The sequence below is a fragment of the Salmo salar genome, chromosome 09 (genome assembly GCF_965601325.2).
Source record: "Salmo salar chromosome 09, fSalSal1, whole genome shotgun sequence".
Taxonomy (NCBI): Eukaryota; Metazoa; Chordata; class Actinopteri; order Salmoniformes; family Salmonidae; genus Salmo; species Salmo salar.
In genome coordinates, this window is record NC_138299.1 from 155,606,780 (window position 1) to 155,625,360 (window position 18,581).

The window sequence follows — 18,581 nt, forward strand, 5'->3', positions numbered from 1 at the left end:
GAGCATGTTCAGTGACTGGGAATGATAGATCCCTGGGATATCAGAGCATGTTTAGTGACTGGGAATGATAGATCCCTGGGATATCAGAGCATGTTCAGTGACTGGGAATGATAGATCCCTGGGATATCAGAGCATGTTCAGTGACTGGGAATGATAGCTCCCTGGGATATCAGAGCATGTTCAGTGACTGGGAATGATGGATTCCTGGGATATCAGAGCATGTTCAGAGACTGGGAATGATAGATCCCTGGGATATCGGAGTATGTCTGTGTGTGTGTGTGTCTGTGTGTGTGTGTGCGTGTGTGTTTGTGTGTTAGCCCCCCCGGAGTGTCAGAGCGTGCAAACCCCCCCCCCAGTTAGGGTGGATTAGAGAGAGGCATGATGGGTAAATCTGTCAGCACTCTCTCTCTCACGCCAGCCAGCTTTATTAGACACACAGTACGTGTGTGTGTGAGTGTGTGTGTGAGTGTGTGTGTGTGTGTGTGAGTGTGTGAGTGTGTGTGTGAGTGTGTGAGTGTGTGTGTGTGAGTGTGTGTGAGTGTGTGTGTGAGTGTGTGTGTGAGTGTGTGTGTGTGTGTGTGTGTGAGTGAGTGTGTGAGTGTGTGTGTGTGTGTGTGTGTGAGTGAGTGTGTGAGTGTGTGTGAGTGTGTGTGTGAACGCCCCACCAGAGAGAGGAGGCTCTCCATACGTCTCTTCCATGTACAGTGCTTTCCATCCTAACCCATCAATTGGAGGACTTGCTCTCCATCAGTCTCCACATCTTGAACTATAGAAGTAGTCTCAGGTATGCGATTGAGGGCCATTGAAAACAGGACAAAACAATGTTGAAGGGTAAACTGCAGTAGAAAGCTGTACAGTTTCTTCACCTGTAGGCCCCAGAGTAATGAGTGATCTCCAATGACGTAGCCATTTCCTGCAGTTAAATGACCTAGTGGCCTCATGGGTGGTAAGTTATTCATATTTTTCATAATTTCATATTTAATAAACAATTATTTTTTTTAACTCGCTGATAAATCTGCTGTTTCTATGTCAAAAGGTTTTGTCATATTTCAGTCTTCAGTGATATCTGACATGGTACAGGTGTCTTCATTATTTAAGCCCATAACCATGTGTGTGAGGTGTATACTTTTGTTTCAAAGTAGATTTGTTTAAGACTACCAGAGAAACACTCTGTATGACCCACAGCAGTAAAAGGTTAATAACACTCACATATCAAAGATGTGACTCACGTCATGGATAGTGAGAAGAAAAAACCCACTCCGAAATGTCAGAGAACTTTCAGTCGTATCACGAACCCCTGACGTGTCGCCTGTAAAACCGGGACAACCGCTCTCGTGAAAATCTGACATATGAATTCATGGGACAGTTAAGAAACGGAATAATAGCAGCAGAATTTATATTGAGTTGAGAGATAATGTAACAGTTTCCACTAAACACAGTAAGTAAGAAAGCAGTAGGTCTAGGAATACTCAATACTGTACTAACAGAACAGCTCTTCTTTGTCCAACACAACAGTAACAGGTGCAGGCCTACTGAAATGGATATATCCTTTGAATATCCTTAGATTCTTATGTAACACCAGAGCAATATACTTATGGTTTTACGGATGCACTTATTCATGTAAATATCTGGCTCTGGATGAGACTGTTAAAGAACAAGAAGGACCGCACACTATTACAGCTCCCAATTCACCGTTATTACCATTATTATTGACAACGTTTCCATCCCAAACGGATCTTCGTCAAGTGCAAATCAAATCAAATCAAATTGTATTAGTCACATGCGTCCCGAATACAACAGGTGTAGACCTTGCAGTGAAATGCTTACTTACAAGCCCCTGACCAACAATGCAGTTAAAAAAATAATATGAATAAGAAATAAAAGTAACAAGTAATTAAAGAGCAGCAATAAAATAACAAAAGTGAGACTATATACAGGGGGGTACCGGTATAGAGTCAATGTGCGGGGGCAGCGGTTAGTTGAGGTAATTGAGGCAATATGTACATGTAGGTAGAGTTATTAAAGTGACTACACATAGATGATGACAACAGAGAGGGGGGGCAATGCAAATAGTCTGGGTAGCCATTTGATTAGATGTTCAGGAGTCTTATGGCTTGGGGGTAGAAGCTGTTTAGAAGCCTCTTGGACCTAGACTTGGTGCTGCGGTACCGCTTGCCATGCGGTAGCAGAGAGAACAGTCTATAACTAGGGTGGTTGGAGTCTTTGACAACTTTGAGGGCCTTCATCTGACACCGCCTGGTATGGAGGTCCTGGATGGCAGGAAGCTTGGCCCCAGTGATGTACTGGGCCGTATGCACTACCCTCTGTAGTGCCTTGCGGTCGGAGGCCGAGCGGTTGCCATACCAGGCAGTGATGCAACCAGTCAGGATGCTCTCAATGGTGCAGCTGTAGAACCTTTTGAGGATCTGAGGACGCATGCCAAATCTTTTCAGTCTCCTGAGGGGGAGTAGGTTTTGTCGTGCCCTCTTCACGACTGTCTTGGTGTGCTTGGACCATGTTAGTTTGTTGGTGATGTGGACATCAAGGAACTTGAAGCTCTCAACCTGCAAAACTGCAGCCCCGTCGATGAGAATGGGGGCGTTCGCGGTCCTCTTTTTCCTGTAGTCCACAATCATCTCCTTTGTCTTGATCACGTTGAGGGAGAGGTTGTTATCCTTGCACCACACAGCCAGGTCTCTGACCTCCTCCCTATAGGCTGTCTCGTCATTGTCGGTGATCAGGCCTACTGCTGTTATGTCATCAGCAAACTTAATAATGGTGTTGGAGTCGTGCCTGGCCATGCAGTCATGGGTGAACAGGGAGTACAGGAGGGGACTGAGCACACACCCCGGAGGGGCTCCGGTGTTGAGGATCAGCGTTGCGGCCTGTCAGGAAGTCCAGGATCCAGGTGCAGAGGGAGGTGTTTAGTCCCAGGGTCCTTACCTTATTGATAAACTTTGAGTGCACTATGGTGTTGAACGCTAAGCTGTAGTCAATGAATAGCATTCTCACATACGTAGGTGTTCCTTTTGTCCAGGTGGGAAAGGGCAGTGTGGAGTGCAATAGAGATTGCATCATCTGTGGATCTGTTAGGGGGTTATGCAAATTGGAGTGGGTTTAGGGTTTCTGGGATAATGGTGTTGATGTGAGCCATGACCAGCCTTTCAAAGCGCTTTATGGCTACAGACGTGAGTGATACGGTTCAGTAGTCATTTAGGCAGGTTACCTAGCCGGTGTAGTACGATTCAATCTTAGTCCTGTATTGATGCTTTGCCTGTTTGATGGTTCATCGGATGGCATAGCGGGATTTCTTATAAGCTTCCGGGTTAGAGTCCCGCTCCTTGAAAGCGGCAGCTGAAGCTTTTAGTTCAGTGTGGATGTTGCCTGTAATCCATGGCTTCTGGTTGTGGTATGTACGTACAGTCACTGTGGGGATGACGTCATCGATGCACTTATTGATAAAGCCAGTGACTGATATGGTGTACTCTTCAATGCCATCGGAGGAATCCCAGACATATTCCAGTCTGTGCTAGCAAATCAGTCCTGTAGCTTTGCATCTGCTTCATCTGACCACTTTTTATTGATCGAGTCACTGGTGCTTCCTGCTTTAATTTTTGCTTGTAAGCAGGAATCAGGAGAATAGAATTACGGTCAGTTTTGCCAAAGGGGGGGCAAGGGAGAGCTTGTATGCGTCTCTGTGTGTGGAATAAAGGTGGTCCACAGTGTTTTTTCCTATGGTTGCACATTTAACATGCTGATAGAAATTTGGTCAAACTGATTTAAGTTTCCCTGCATTAAAGTCCCCGGCCACTAGGAGCATCACCTCTGGGTGAGCATTTTCCTTATGGCGGAATGCAGCTCATTGAGTGTGGTCTGAGGTGGTATGTAAACAGGTACGAAAAATACAGATGGAAACTCTCTAGGTTGATAGTGTGGTCTACAGCATATCATGAGATACTCTACCTCAGGCGAGCAAAACCTCTAGACTTCCTTAGATATTGTGCACCAGCTGTCATTTATAAAAATACATAGTCCGCCCCCCCTTGTCTTACCACATCCCACTGTTCTATCCTGCCGATACAGCGTATAACCCGCCAGCTGTATGTTGATAATGTCATCGTTCAGCCATGACTCTGTGAAGCATAACATATTACAGTTTAGAATGTCCCGTTGGTAGTTTAATCATCCGCGTAGGTCATCGATTTTATTTTCCAAAGATTACACATTTGCTAGCAGAATGGAAGGCAGTGGGGGTTTACCCGATCACCCACGTATTCTCAGAAGGCAGCCTACCCTCCGGCCCCTTTTTTTCCACCTTCTCTTCACGCAAATGACGGGGATCTGGGCCTGTTCCCGGGAAAGCAGTATGTCATTCAAGTCGGGCACGTCGAACTTGTTAAAGGAAAAAAATATTTCTGTCAGTTCGTGGTGAGTAATCGCAGTTCTGATGTCCAGAAGTTATTTTCGGTCATAAGAGGCGAGAACAGCAACATTATGTACAAAATAAGCAACAAAAAAAGAAATTACAAACAACACAAATAGACAAACAAAAAACACAAGTGGTTAAGAACACGTAAAACGTCAGCCTTGTTCCCCGGCACCATGGATTTATTGTGAAGGTGCAGGCTATGTGGTTTTTTTGTGTCGTGGGAATGACGTCTGGTCCGGGAGCCGATACAGGCTTTCATGCCTCAGCTAGATCGCCAGGCTCCCCTGCTTCCAACGGCTCGTCAGGCTCTCGTGCCTCGGCCGGATCGCCAGGCTCCCCTGCTTCCAACGGCTCGTCAGGCTCTCGCGCCTCGGCCGGATCGCCAGGCTCCCCTGCCTCCGCCGGGTCGTCGGACTTTTATGCCTTCGCCGGATCGCCAGGCTCCCCTGCTTCCAACGGCTCGTCAGGCTCTCGCGCCTCGGCCGGATCTCCAGGCTCCCCTGCCTCAGCCGGTCTGTCAGGTTCCTGCGTCCCAGCCCGGCAACAGGTTCCCGCGCATCAGCAGAGGTGACTGGTCCACTCCTGATCCCCGGGATTGTCACTTTGTTCGGCGTCCTGCGGCCGGAGCCGCGTGTCGGGGAGGGGGTACTGTCACGTGTGCTCCCTCTCCGGCCTCTAGGTCACCAGGCTATGGCGCACACCTGTCACCATCGTTACATGCACCTGCGTGTCATCAGACTCACCTGGACTCCATCACTTCCCTGATAACCTTCCCTGATAACCTTCCCTGATTACCTTCCCTGATTACCTTCCCTATATATGTCACTCCCTTTGGTTCCTTCCCCAGGCGTTATTGTTTCTGTTCCTGTGTCATGTCTGTGCGTTGTCCGTGTTTCTTGTTTTGTATTATGTTGTGTTTATTTATTAAAACACTCACTCCCTGTGGAGGCCAGGAGATGCTAAATGTGTTTATGTTAATTATGATCAATTACAGTGAGACTGACAGTTATTTGCTTGACAATCACCGGCTGATTAAATTTTGTGACAGCCCTAGCCCTACTCACACCAACATGATCTCATAGTTTCCCTTTGAAACTCAAAGTTTTATGGCTGAACGTCTATTTTTGATGCATTAATTCAGCATGGTTACAGGGTTAATTCCACGTGGTTACAGGGTTAATTCTATGTGGTTACAGGGTTCATTCCCGCGTGGTTACAGGGTTAATTCTATGTGGTTACAGGGTTAATTCTATGTGGTTACAGAGTTAATTCAGCGTGGTTACAGGGTTAATTCTATGTGGTTACAGGGTTAATTCTATTTGGTTACAGAGTTAATTCAGCGTGGTTACAGGGTTAATTCTATGTGGTTACAGGGTTAATTCTATGTGGTTACAGGGTTCATTCCCGCGTGGTTACAGAGTTAATTCAGCGTGGTTACAGGGTTAATTCTAAATGGTTACAGGGTTAATTCTATGTGGTTACAGGGTTCGTTCCACGTGGTTACAGGGTTAATTCTGCGTGGTTACAGGGTTAATTCTATGTGGTTACAGGGTTCATTCCCGCGTGGTTACAGGGTTAATTCAGCATGGTTACAGGGTTAATTCTGCTTGGTTACAGGGTTAATTCTGCATGGTTACAGGGTTAATTCTGCTTGGTTACAGGGTTAATTCAGCGTGGTTACAGGGTTAATTCGACTTGGTTACAGGGTTAATTCTGCATGGTTACAGGGTTAATTCTACTTGGTTACAGGGTTCAATCCGCGTGGTTACAGGGTTAAAACAGAAACAACTCAAAGGTTAACATTTAATTCAGAGTGGTTAAGGATAGGGCTATGGTTTGAGGAAGGAATCCCGTTAACGGGATCGATTTGACAACAGCCAGTGAAAGTGCAGGGCGCCAAATTCAAACAACAGAAATCTCATTAAAATTCCTCAAACATACAAGTATTATACACCATTTTAAAGATAAACTTCTTGTTAATCCCACCACAGTGTCCCATTTCAAAAAGGCTTTACGGTGAAAGCATACCATGCGATTATGTTAGGTCAGCGCCTAGTCACAAAAAAACATACAGCCATTTTCCAGCCAAAGAGAGGAGTCACAAAAAGCAGAAATAGAGATAAAATGAATCACTAACCTTTGATGATCTTCATCAGATGGCACTCATAGGACTTCATGTTACACAATACATGTATGTTTTGTTCGATAAATTTCATATTTATATCCAAAAATCTGTTTACATTGGCGCGTTATGTTCAGTAATGTTTTGCTTCCAAAACACCCGGTGATTTTGCAGAGAGCCACATCAATTTACAGAAATACTCATCATAAACGTTGATGAAAGATACAAGTGTTATGCATAGAATTAAAGATATACTTCTCCTTAATGTAACCGCTGTGTCAGATTTCAAAAAAGCTTTACAGCGAAAGTACACCATGCAATAATCTGAGTACAGCGCTCAGCCACCAAAACAAGCCATACAGATACCCGCCATGTTGTGGAGTCAACAGAAGTCAGAAATAGCATTATAAATATTCACTTACCTTTGATGATCTTCATCGGAATGCACTCCCAGGAATCCCAGTTCCACAATAAATGTTTGTTTTGTTCGATAAAGTCCATAATTTATGTCCAAATACCTCCTTTTTGTTTGCGAGTTTAGTACACTAACCAAATGCAGAAGGCGCGGTTTGACAGTTTGTAGAAACATGTCAAATGATGAATAGAATCAATCTTTAGGATGTTTTTATCATAAATCTTCAATAATATTTCAACCGGACAATTCCTTTGTCTTTAGAAAGGAAAGGGAATGGAGCTCGTGTTCACTGCGGCGCTCGTGACTAAACTCAAGGCTTTCAGCCAGACCACTGGTTCAAACAGCTCTTATTCGCTCCCCTTTTACAGTAGAAGCCTGAAACAACGTTCTAAAGACTGTTGACATCTAGTGGAAGCCTTAGGAAGTGCAATATGACCCCATAGATACTGTATATTGGATAGGCAATCACTTGAAAAACTACAAACCTCAGATTTCCCACTTCCTAGTTGGATTTTTCTCAGGTTTTCACCTGCCATATGAGTTCTGTTATGCTCACAGACATCATTCAAACAGTTGTTTTAGAAACTTCGGAGTGTTTTCTATCCAAATCTACTAATAATATGCATATCCTATCTTCTGGGCCTCAGTAGCAGGCAGTTTACTCTGGGCATGCTTTTCATCCGAACGTGAAAATACTGCCCCCCAACCCAAAGAGGTTAAAACAAAATAATTATAAACAACATCTGTATTCATAGTGTGCTCATGGTTTGCTAGAGCATGGTGAACTGCCGTGTTGCAGTGGTCGAAGCGGCGTGCTCCAGCTCCGAGCCTCATGAGTTTGCGTCCAGTGCTTCGAAGAAGGCATATATGAAAGTTCTCAGGACATTTTCAACGTCCAAAATCGTAGGCTATTTCTAGTGACCAGCCTGCTCACACACATATTCCGAGACGGCTTTGTTTTTCCATTCATAAAAGGGAGAGGTTTGTCCACAACCAACGCTGAACCTTGCTGACCTGCAGGAGGACATTTTGTGCCCTTGTTCCCAAAAACAAATCTCTGCCCCCACCCTGCGTGTGTAAGTGTGCGTGTGTTTATCCAGTGTGTGCTGAGTAACGTAAGAATAATTAGAACAAATGCCCTCTTTCACCCCTCCAATCGTCACACAATGGATACACACACGCACACATACACACAATGGGGCTGTTGATGTTTTCCCCTCTTCAGGGTGATGGGGAGAGAGACAGAGAGAGAGAGAGAGAGAGAGAGAGAGAGAGAGAGAGAGAGAGAGAGAGAGAGAGAGAGAGAGAGAGAGAGAGAGAACACGGCGGTTACTTCTCACGCTGTCTGGCTCTTCGCATGCACACTACCAGGGTCAGGGAGTCGCACACTACACACACACACACACACACACACACACACACACACACACACACACACACACACACACACACACACACACACACACACACACACACACACACACACACACACACACACACACACACACACACACACACACACACACACCATACGGCTGGCTACCACTTTTACAGAACAGGGAACAAAAAGTATAAATCATTTTCAAGTCAAGGTCAAACGTGTGGTTGAAGTTCCTTTGTCATCAGATGATTGTAAATGGCCTGTCTGGTGGATGTTACCAATGGGTTGAGGAATGGTTTGGGAGGGAGCTCTGGTGTTTAAAATGCTTTGTCTGTCTTAGGTAGCTACAGTGTGGAGTTATGGGTAGTTCTGGAGTTATGGGTAGTTCTGTCTTAGGTAGCTACAGTATGGAGTTCAAATCAAATCAAATCAAATGTATTTATATAGCCCTTCGTACATCAGCTGATATCTCAAAGTGCTGTACAGAAACCCAGCCTAAAACCCCAAACAGCAAGCAATGCATGTGGAAGAAGCACGGTGGCTAGGAAAAACTCCCTATGAAAAACTCCCTAGAAAGGAGTTATGGGTAGTTCTGTCTTAGGTAGCTACAGTGTGGAGTTATGGGTAGTTCTGGAGTTATGGGTAGTTCTGTCTTAGGTAGCTACAGTGTGGAGTTATGGGTAGTTCTGTATTAGGTAGCTACAGTGTGGAGTTATGGGTAGTTCTGTCTTAGGTAGCTACAGTGTGGAGTTATGGCTAGTTCTGGAGTTATGGGTAGTTCTGTCTTCGGTAGCTACAGTGTGGAGTTATGGGTAGTTCTGTCTTAGGTAGCTACAGTGTGGAGTTATGGGTAGTTCTGTCTTAGGTAGCTACAGTGTGGAGTTATGGGTAGTTCTGTCTTCGGTAGCTACAGTGTGGAGTTATGGGTAGTTCTGTCTTCGGTAGCTACAGTGTGGAGTTATGGGTAGTTCTGTCTTAGGTAGCTACAGTGTGGAGTTATGGGTAGTTCTGTCTTAGGTAGCTCATCTCAAAATGCCAGGTAGAAAGTAAACAAGTCACAGCAATACTGCTGAAAAGTGAACCAATAACTAGATACAGGAAGTTAAGAGTACTGTCTGCTTGACATCTGGGTATGGTATCTTCAATATCACTGTCATGACAGAAGGTTCAGGTACAGTCTCACTCAGATATAGAACACTTTGTGGTCAGACACACTTCCTTAAAAACATAGGTGCTGGGCTAATAAAGAACACTAGTAAAGAATGTACAGTGTGGAGGGCACAACATGTTTTTGGGAACAAGGGCACAAAATGTCCTCTTGCAGGTCAGCAAGGGTCAGCGTTGGTTGTGGACAAACCTCTCCCTTTTATGAATGGAAAAACAAAGCCGTCTCGGAATATGTGTGTGAGCAGGCTGGTCACTAGAAATAACCAACGATTTTGGACGTTTGAAAATGTCCTGAGAACTTTCATATATGCCTTCTTCGACGCTCACAAAAATGATCACCCAGCACTGGGCGCAAACTCATGAGGCTCGGAGCTGGAGAGCGCTGCTTCTACCACTGCGCTACGGCAGTTCACCATGCTCTAGCAAGCCATGAGAATGCTACGAATACAGATGTTGTTTAAAATTATTTTGTTTTAAGCCTTCCTCAAACCATAGCCCTATCCTTAACCACTCTGAATTAACTGTTAACCTTTGAGTTGTTTCTGTTTTAACCCTGTAACCACATGGATTGAACCCTGTAACCAAATAGAATTAACCCTGTAACCATGCTGAATTAACCCTGTAACCACGCTGAATTAACCCTGTAACCACGCTGAATTAACCCTGTAACCACGTGGAATTAACCCTGTAACCAAATAGAATTAACCCTGTAACCACGTGGAATTAACCCTGTAACGACGTAGAATTAACCCTGTAACCAAATAGAATTAACCCTGTAACCACGCTGAATTAACCCTGTAACCAAATAGAATTAACCCTGTAACCACGCTGAATTAACCCTGTAACCACGCTGAATTAACCCTGTAACCAAATAGAATTAACCCTGTAACCACGCTGAATTAACCCTGTAACCACGCTGAATTAACCCTGTAACCACGTGGAATTAACCCTGTAACCACGTAAAATTAACCCTGTAACGACGTAGAATTAACCCTGTAACCATGTAGAATTAACCCTGTAACGATGTAGAATTAACCCTGTAACCACGTAGAATTAACCCTGTAACCACGTGGAATTAACCCTGTAACGACGTAGAATTAACCTTGTAACCACGTAGAATTAACCCTGTAACCACGTAGAATTAACCCTGACTCATGCAGAATTAAAGCGTCAAAAATAGACGTTCAGCCATAAAACTTTGCGTTTTGAAGGGAAACTATGAGATCTTGTTGGTGTGAGTAGGGCTAGGGCTGTCACGAAATTTCATCAGCCGGTGATTGTCAAATAACGGTCGGTCTCATGGTAATTGACCGTTAATGAACACAAACACATTTAGCATCTCCTGGCCTCCACACACACAGTCTACAAGCCACTGATGAAGACCTTTGGAACATCTACATTTTAAAAAGTCTAATAAATCCATATAACATAGCCTACACCTTCACAATAAATCCATTATTTATATTAGACAGGTCTAAAGAAACACGATATGAAGAAAATGTAGCCTATTTCAAAAGAACAGTAGAGTATACTCTGCTTTGTTCAATTGTCGGTGTTTGGAGGATATACTGGAACAGGTGTTGTTGGTCGAGGGTCGGCAAACTGTTCCAATATATCCTCCAAACACCGGCTTCGAGGGCATTATCACTTTTATACAACGAGTTAATTTTCATCCTGCCTGGAGCTACAGTCCCGACGCAAATCTAGTGTTGCTACCCATGCCGGCTGGTCATTCATTCTATCGGTTAGGATGGTGGAGACACCACCCAGACTTGAAGTCCTTTTATTATATATCTATGCTCTTGACCCAGTCATTCATTCTAAATGTTCAGTTGCCAGCTGCAATCTGGACTCAGGGGTAGACGTAACATATTAAATGTAAATCCGGGACACTATATGTTCCGAATTGCTTTTCTTACTATATGTTACAAATTAGCAAAATCTATGATATGTTACAAATTCCATTTTGTTGTGGCTAATGTTATCTAAGTGGCTAGGTTGCTATCACTAACGTTAGCTAGGTGGCGAATGTTAGCTAAGCGAGCGGTTAGGTGAAAAGGTTAGGGTTAGCTAACATGCTAAGTAGTTGCAAAGTAGCTAAAAAGTAGTAGACTGTATTAGGCTATAAGCCCAGTGGAATGTATTAGGCTATAAGCCTAGTGGAATGTATTAGGTTATAGGACTAGTGGAATGTATTAGGCTATAAGTCCAGTGGAATGTATTAGGCTATAGGCCCAGTGGAATGTATTAGGCTATAGGCCCAGTGGAATGTATTAGCATATAGGACTAGTGGAATGTATTAGGCTATAAGCCCAGTGGAATGTATTAGGCTATAAGCCCAGGGGAATGTATTAGCATATAGGACTAGTAGACTGTATTAGGCTATAGGCCCAGTGGAATGTATTAGGCTATAGGCCCAGTGGAATGTATTAGGCTATAGATAGGCCCAGTGGAATGTATTAGGCTATAAGCCCAGTGGAATGTATTAGGCTATAAGCCCAGTGGAATGTATTAGGCTATAGGCCCAGTGGAATGTATTAGGCTATAGGACTAGTAGACTGTATTAGGCTATAGGCCCAGTGGAATGTATTAGGCTATAGGACTAGTAGACTGTATTAGCATATAGGACTAGTGGAATGTATTAGGCTATAGGCCCAGTGGAATGTATTAGGCTATAAGCCCAGTGGAATGTATTAGGTTATAAGCCCAGTGGAATGTATTAGGCTATAAGCCCAGTGGAATGTATTAGGCTATAAGCCCAGTGGAATGTATTAGGCTATAAGCCTAGTAGACTGTATTAGCATATAGGCCCAGTGGAATGTATTAGGCTATAGGCCCAGTGGAATGTATTAGGTTATAAGCCCAGTGGAATGTATTAGGCTATAAGCCCAGTGGAATGTATTAGGCTATAAGCCCAGTGGAATGTATTAGGCTATAGGCCTAGTAGACTGTATTAGCATATAGGCCCAGTGGAATGTATTAGGCTATAAGCCCAGTGGAATGTATTAGGCTATAAGCCCAGTGGAATGTATTAGGCTATAGGACTAGTGGAATGTATTAGGCTATAAGTCCAGTGGAATGTATTAGGCTATAGGCCCAGTGGAATGTATTAGGCTATAGGCCCAGTGGAATGTATTAGGCTATAGATAGGCCCAGTGGAATGTATTAGGCTATAAGCCCAGTGGAATGTATTAGGCTATAAGCCCAGTGGAATGTATTAGGCTATAGGCCCAGTGGAATGTATTAGGCTATAGGACTAGTAGACTGTATTAGGCTATAGGCCCAGTGGAATGTATTAGGCTATAGGACTAGTAGACTGTATTAGCATATAGGACTAGTGGAATGTATTAGGCTATAGGCCCAGTGGAATGTATTAGGCTATAAGCCCAGTGGAATGTATTAGGTTATAAGCCCAGTGGAATGTATTAGGCTATAAGCCCAGTGGAATGTATTAGGCTATAAGCCCAGTGGAATGTATTAGGCTATAAGCCTAGTAGACTGTATTAGCATATAGGCCCAGTGGAATGTATTAGGCTATAGGCCCAGTGGAATGTATTAGGCTATAGGCCCAGTGGAATGTATTAGGTTATACGCCCAGTGGAATGTATTAGGCTATAAGCCCAGTGGAATGTATTAGGCTATAAGCCCAGTGGAATGTATTAGGCTATAGGCCTAGTAGACTGTATTGGCATATAGGCCCAGTGGAATGTATTAGGCTATAAGCCCAGTGGAATGTATTAGGCTATAAGCCCAGTGGAATGTATTAGGCTATAGGACTAGTGGAATGTATTAGGCTATAAGTCCAGTGGAATGTATTAGGCTATAGGCCCAGTGGAATGTATTAGGCTATAGGCCCAGTGGAATGTATTAGGCTATAAGCCCAGTGGAATGTATTAGGCTATAAGCCCAGTGGAATGTATTAGGCTATAAGCCCAGTGGAATGTATTAGGCTATAAGCCCAGTGGAATGTATTAGGTTATAGGACTAGTAGACTGTATTAGGCTATAAGCCCAGTGGAATGTATTAGGCTATAGGAATAGTAGACTGTATTAGGCTATAAGCCCAGTGGAATGTATTAGGCTATAGGAATAGTAGACTGTATTAGCATATAGGACTAGTGGAATGTATTAGGCTATAGGAATAGTAGACTGTATTAGCATATAGGACTAGTGGAATGTATTAGGCTATAAGCCCACTGGAATGTATTAGGCTATAAACCTAGTGGAATGTATTAGCATATAGGACTAGTAGACTGTATTAGGCTATAAGCCCAGTGGAATGTATTAGGCTATAGGACTAGTGGAATGTATTAGGCTATAGGCCCAGTGGAATGTATTAGGCTATAAGCCCAGTGGAATGTATTAGGTTATAGGACTAGTGGAATGTATTAGGCTATAAGCCCAGTGGAATGTATTAGGCTATAGGACTAGTGGAATGTATTAGGCTATAGGCCCAGTGGAATGTATTAGGCTATAAGCCCAGTGGAATGTATTAGGCTATAGGCCCAGTGGAATGTATTAGGCTATAAGCCCAGTGGATGTCACGGTTGTCGTTGGTAAAGGAGGACCAAAATGCAGCAGGTATGTTTATGCTGATCTTGACGTTTAATAAATTCAAAATGAACACCAAAATAACAAAAGAACGATCAACAACAAACAGTCTGGCAAGGCACAAGGCTAAACACAGAACAATCTCCCACAAATGACAAACACACCCTAATATATGGGACTCTCAATCAAAGGCAAATAGACAACACCTGCCTTCAACTGAGAGTCCCAACCCCAATTAACCAAACATAGAAACAGACATACTAGACAAATCATAGAATACATGAAAATCAAACAGTGCCCAAAAACCCCCGGAATACTTAAATCAAATGCCCCTTCAACAAACACACCACCCCGAACCACATAAAACAAATACCCTCTGCCACGTCCTGAGCAAACTACAATGACAATTCACCCTTATACTGGCCAGGACGTGACAGTGGAATGTATTAGGCTATAAGCCAAGTAGACTGTATTAGGCTATAAGCCTAGTAGACTGTATTAGGGTATAGGCCCAGTGGAATGTATTAGCATATAGGACTAGTAAAATGTATTAGCATATAGGACTAGTGGAATGTATTAGCATATAGGAGTAGTAGAATGTTTGTACATAATAAATTGAAGTTATAAAAGCCAATTATTGTTATTATACACCTTATTCTTATCCTATTTTGTAATTCCAATTTTCGATATAACTTGCACTTTGTTTTCAGGCTTGAGTGAGAAGATGTATTTCCCTCAATAAAGTGATTATTTATTTTTTAATATGATATTGCTTGTGTATTTCTTTCACTATCATATGTAAGACTAAATGGTATTTGTAATATGTTTTGGTGCAGATCTGTGTTTAATATACAATCCAGATAAGAAAGTGTCTGATAACGGAACGTTCCGTAGAATTCAAGAAAAATACCACCGTTCACAAAAACGTCTATAACTCATTCACAGTAAAATGTATTACATTCTGATTTCAGATGTTCAATCCTCACAAAAGAAGGAAGATTCAATGTGCTCTACGTTACATTTACATTTTAGTCATTTAGCAGACGCTCTTATCCAGAGCGACTTACAGTAGTGAATGCATACATTTCATACAATTTCATACATTTATTTCTGTGCTGGCCCCCCGTGGGAATCGAACCCACAACCCTGGTGTTGCAAACACCATGCTCTACCAACTGAGCTACAGGGAACTACAGGGAACGTTATTCTCTGTCTTCATTAGGAAGTTGTGTAAATGGCATTTGTTTGCGGTGTGACGACCCTCCCACTCCGTCTGCCGTATTCTTTCTCTTTGCTCTTGTTTTCCTTATTAGGATGTCGGCGGGCGGAGCTGGGAGGGTCGTCAGCGACATGGGACACACCTCAGCCATTTGATGGCTGTGGTGTTATTGTACTGTATGTCATATAATTTGAGAGGGTTGTTTCTCAGCTTTCAAAATATGTATAATGGTTTGAAACTAGCAAATTGTTCTCATTAATGCACACAGAGTTCATGGTCTTTCAGTTTTGGGAAATCCTGCCAGTGATGCAATAATGCCAAAATGGTGATTTACAGTTACAGTTAGCTGGTGTTCTAAAGCCTAGTGTTTCCTTTTGTCACGTCCTGACCATAGAAAGATGTTATTTTCTATGGTAGAGTAGGTCAGGGCGTGACAGGGGGGTGTTCTGGTTTAGTTTTTCTATGTTGTCAGGTTCTAGTTTTGTATTTCTATGTTGGGTTTTGTTTGGGATGATCTCCTATTAGAGGCTGCTGGTCCTCGTTGTCTCTAATTGGGGATTATACTAGGGTAGGGTTTTTTTTTCCCCACCTGGGTTTGTGGGAGATTATTTTTGAGTAGTGTATGTTTCACCTCTGCGTCACGGTTTGTTGTTTTTGTTAGTTCAGTTTATTGTTTATGTATCGCATAGTTTCACAGTGAAAATAAAATGTGGAACGACACACACGCTGCACTTTGGCCCGCTCATTCCTACGACAACCGTGACACCTTTCCCCTTTACGTAACCTTCTATCCTATGTAACCATACCAAAACATAACATATCATACTCATTTCAGTGTCCCGGATTTAGGTGTACTATGTTACATCTAGTCTATGAGTCCAGGCTCAGTTGCTATGCTGTCTTTCAACATTCTTATCCCCTTGCTTGCTACCTAGCCAACTTGGGTTAACACAATCATGTCAAACAGTGCAGCATGAAGAACAGAAAAGTAGCTGTCTGCATTTGCATTTGTTTCACGTGTTTTCTACTAACATTTATTTGGAAACACGATTTCGCCTGGCATAGAACATTGCTCTCTCGTCAGGACAATGTTGTTCAGAGGAGCTAGCCAACTACACATCTAACACAATCACTTCAAACTGAAACTGGAAAGATGGCGAACTACCTGCATTTCATTTAGTTTGACCGGTTTTTCTGTTTACATTCTTTTGTATGTATCCATAAAAAAATATGCTGATTCATGATTTCGAATGGCTGCCTGTCTGTCTGTCTTGTCCCGACTCCCGACATGTTCATTACTATGGGACAAGTGGAGATCTAATTTCAATATTGAAACAACGATGAGACAGGCAGTATGGTTTATACAAATCTCCCCTGTTGAATACCAAGTCCAATAGAAAGGAGATTGGAGATCAAGTTTATAAATTGCCTGGCTGGGTCAGGTTTATAAATTGCCTGGCTGGGTTGATGAGACTGTGCGATGGAACAGTAAATAAGCATTTCAACGTCATAGCCTTGTGGAATAGACACTGGCTGGAACAAGGATTTAAGTAATCAGTATCCAGGATTAAACCCACCCGTTGTATAAATCAAAACACACACATTTAACCCCCTTGCCCTAACCCTCCCTGCCGGCTTCTCAGCTTAATTCTCTCACTGGCGGCACGATCAGTTAATGTGTGCGTGTGTGTGTGTTGGGGCGTGGGGCCTGTCTAGCCCAATGACCTTGCAGCCACACGCGATGAAGGGAGAGGGCTTTGCATGCCTGAAAAGAAAGCAAAGACAGAGCATTCCTTCACTCCTCCTCAGCCCCCAGGATTGGGCGGGAAGCAGCTAACTTCCTATTCTACACCTTTCATTTTGTCATGAGGCTGAGAGAAAATGAGCAGTGTTATAGCCAATCTCATGCTATTCTACACATTTTGTCATGAGGCTGAGAGAAAATGGGCAATGTTGTAGCTAATCTCATGCTATTCTACACATTTTGCCATGAGGCTGACAGAAAATGGGCAGTTTTATAGCTAATCTCATGCTATTCTACACATTGTGCCATGAGGCTGAGAGAAAATGTGCAGTGTTATAGCCAATCTTATGCTATTCTACACGTTTCATTTTGTCATGAGCCTGAGAGAAAATGGGCAGTGTTGTAGCTAATCTCATGCTATTCTACACATTTTGCCATGAGGCTGACAGAAAATGGGCAGTTTTATAGCTAATCTCATGCTATTCTACACATTTTGCCATGAGGCTGAGAGAAAATGTGCAGTGTTATAGCCAATCTCATGCTTTTCTACACATTTTGTCATGAGGCTGAGAGAAGAAATGGGCAGTTTTATAGCTAATCCCATGATATTCTACACATTTTGTCATGAGGCTGAGAGAAAATGGGCAGTTTTATAGCTAATCTCATGCTATTCTACACATTTTGTCAAGAGGCTGAGAGAAAATGGGCAATTTTATAGCTAATCTCATGCTATTCTACACATTTTGCCATGAGGCTGAAGTGTTCGTATCCTATCTGGGGAGGTAGATGTGACCATAGAGATCTTATTACATTTCTAGAGGGGCTTTGTCATAATGGGGTGAAAACGGCAGCCTATTGGTCAACGAGAAATCCAAACCAGTCTAATTGGAATGAATTGGCAATAGAGGAATAATCCTGATTTGATTTATGCAGGAAAATAAAACAACACAACAATATAACACACAGACAGCGTGGTGAAGAAGGCGCAACAGAGCTTCTTCAACCTCAGGAGGCCGAAAAAATGTGGCTTGTCACCGAAAACCCTCACTAACTTTACAGGTGCACAATTGAGAGCATCCTGTTGGGCTGAATCACCGCCTGGTATGGCAATTGCACCGCCCGCAACCGCAGTGCTCTCCAGAGGGTCACCGGGGGCAAACTACCTGCCCTCCAGGACACATTCAACACCCGATGTCACAGGAAAGCAAGAAAGATCATCAAGGACAATTACCATCCGAGCCACTGCCTGTTCACCACACTTCCATCCAGAAGGCGAGGTCAGTACAGGTGCATCAAAGCTGGGACAGAGAGATTGAAAAACAGCTTCTATCTCAAGGCCATCAGATTGTTAAACAGCCATCACTAGCACAGAGAGGTGGCTGCCTACCTCTTGATATCATTGGCCACTTTAATAAATGGAACACTAATCACTTTAATAATGCCACTTTAATAATGTTTACATGTCTCGCATTACTCATCTCATATGTATATACTGTATACTGTACCCCTCACTATCTATTCTTTACGATCTATTGCATCTTAACTGCTCTGTCA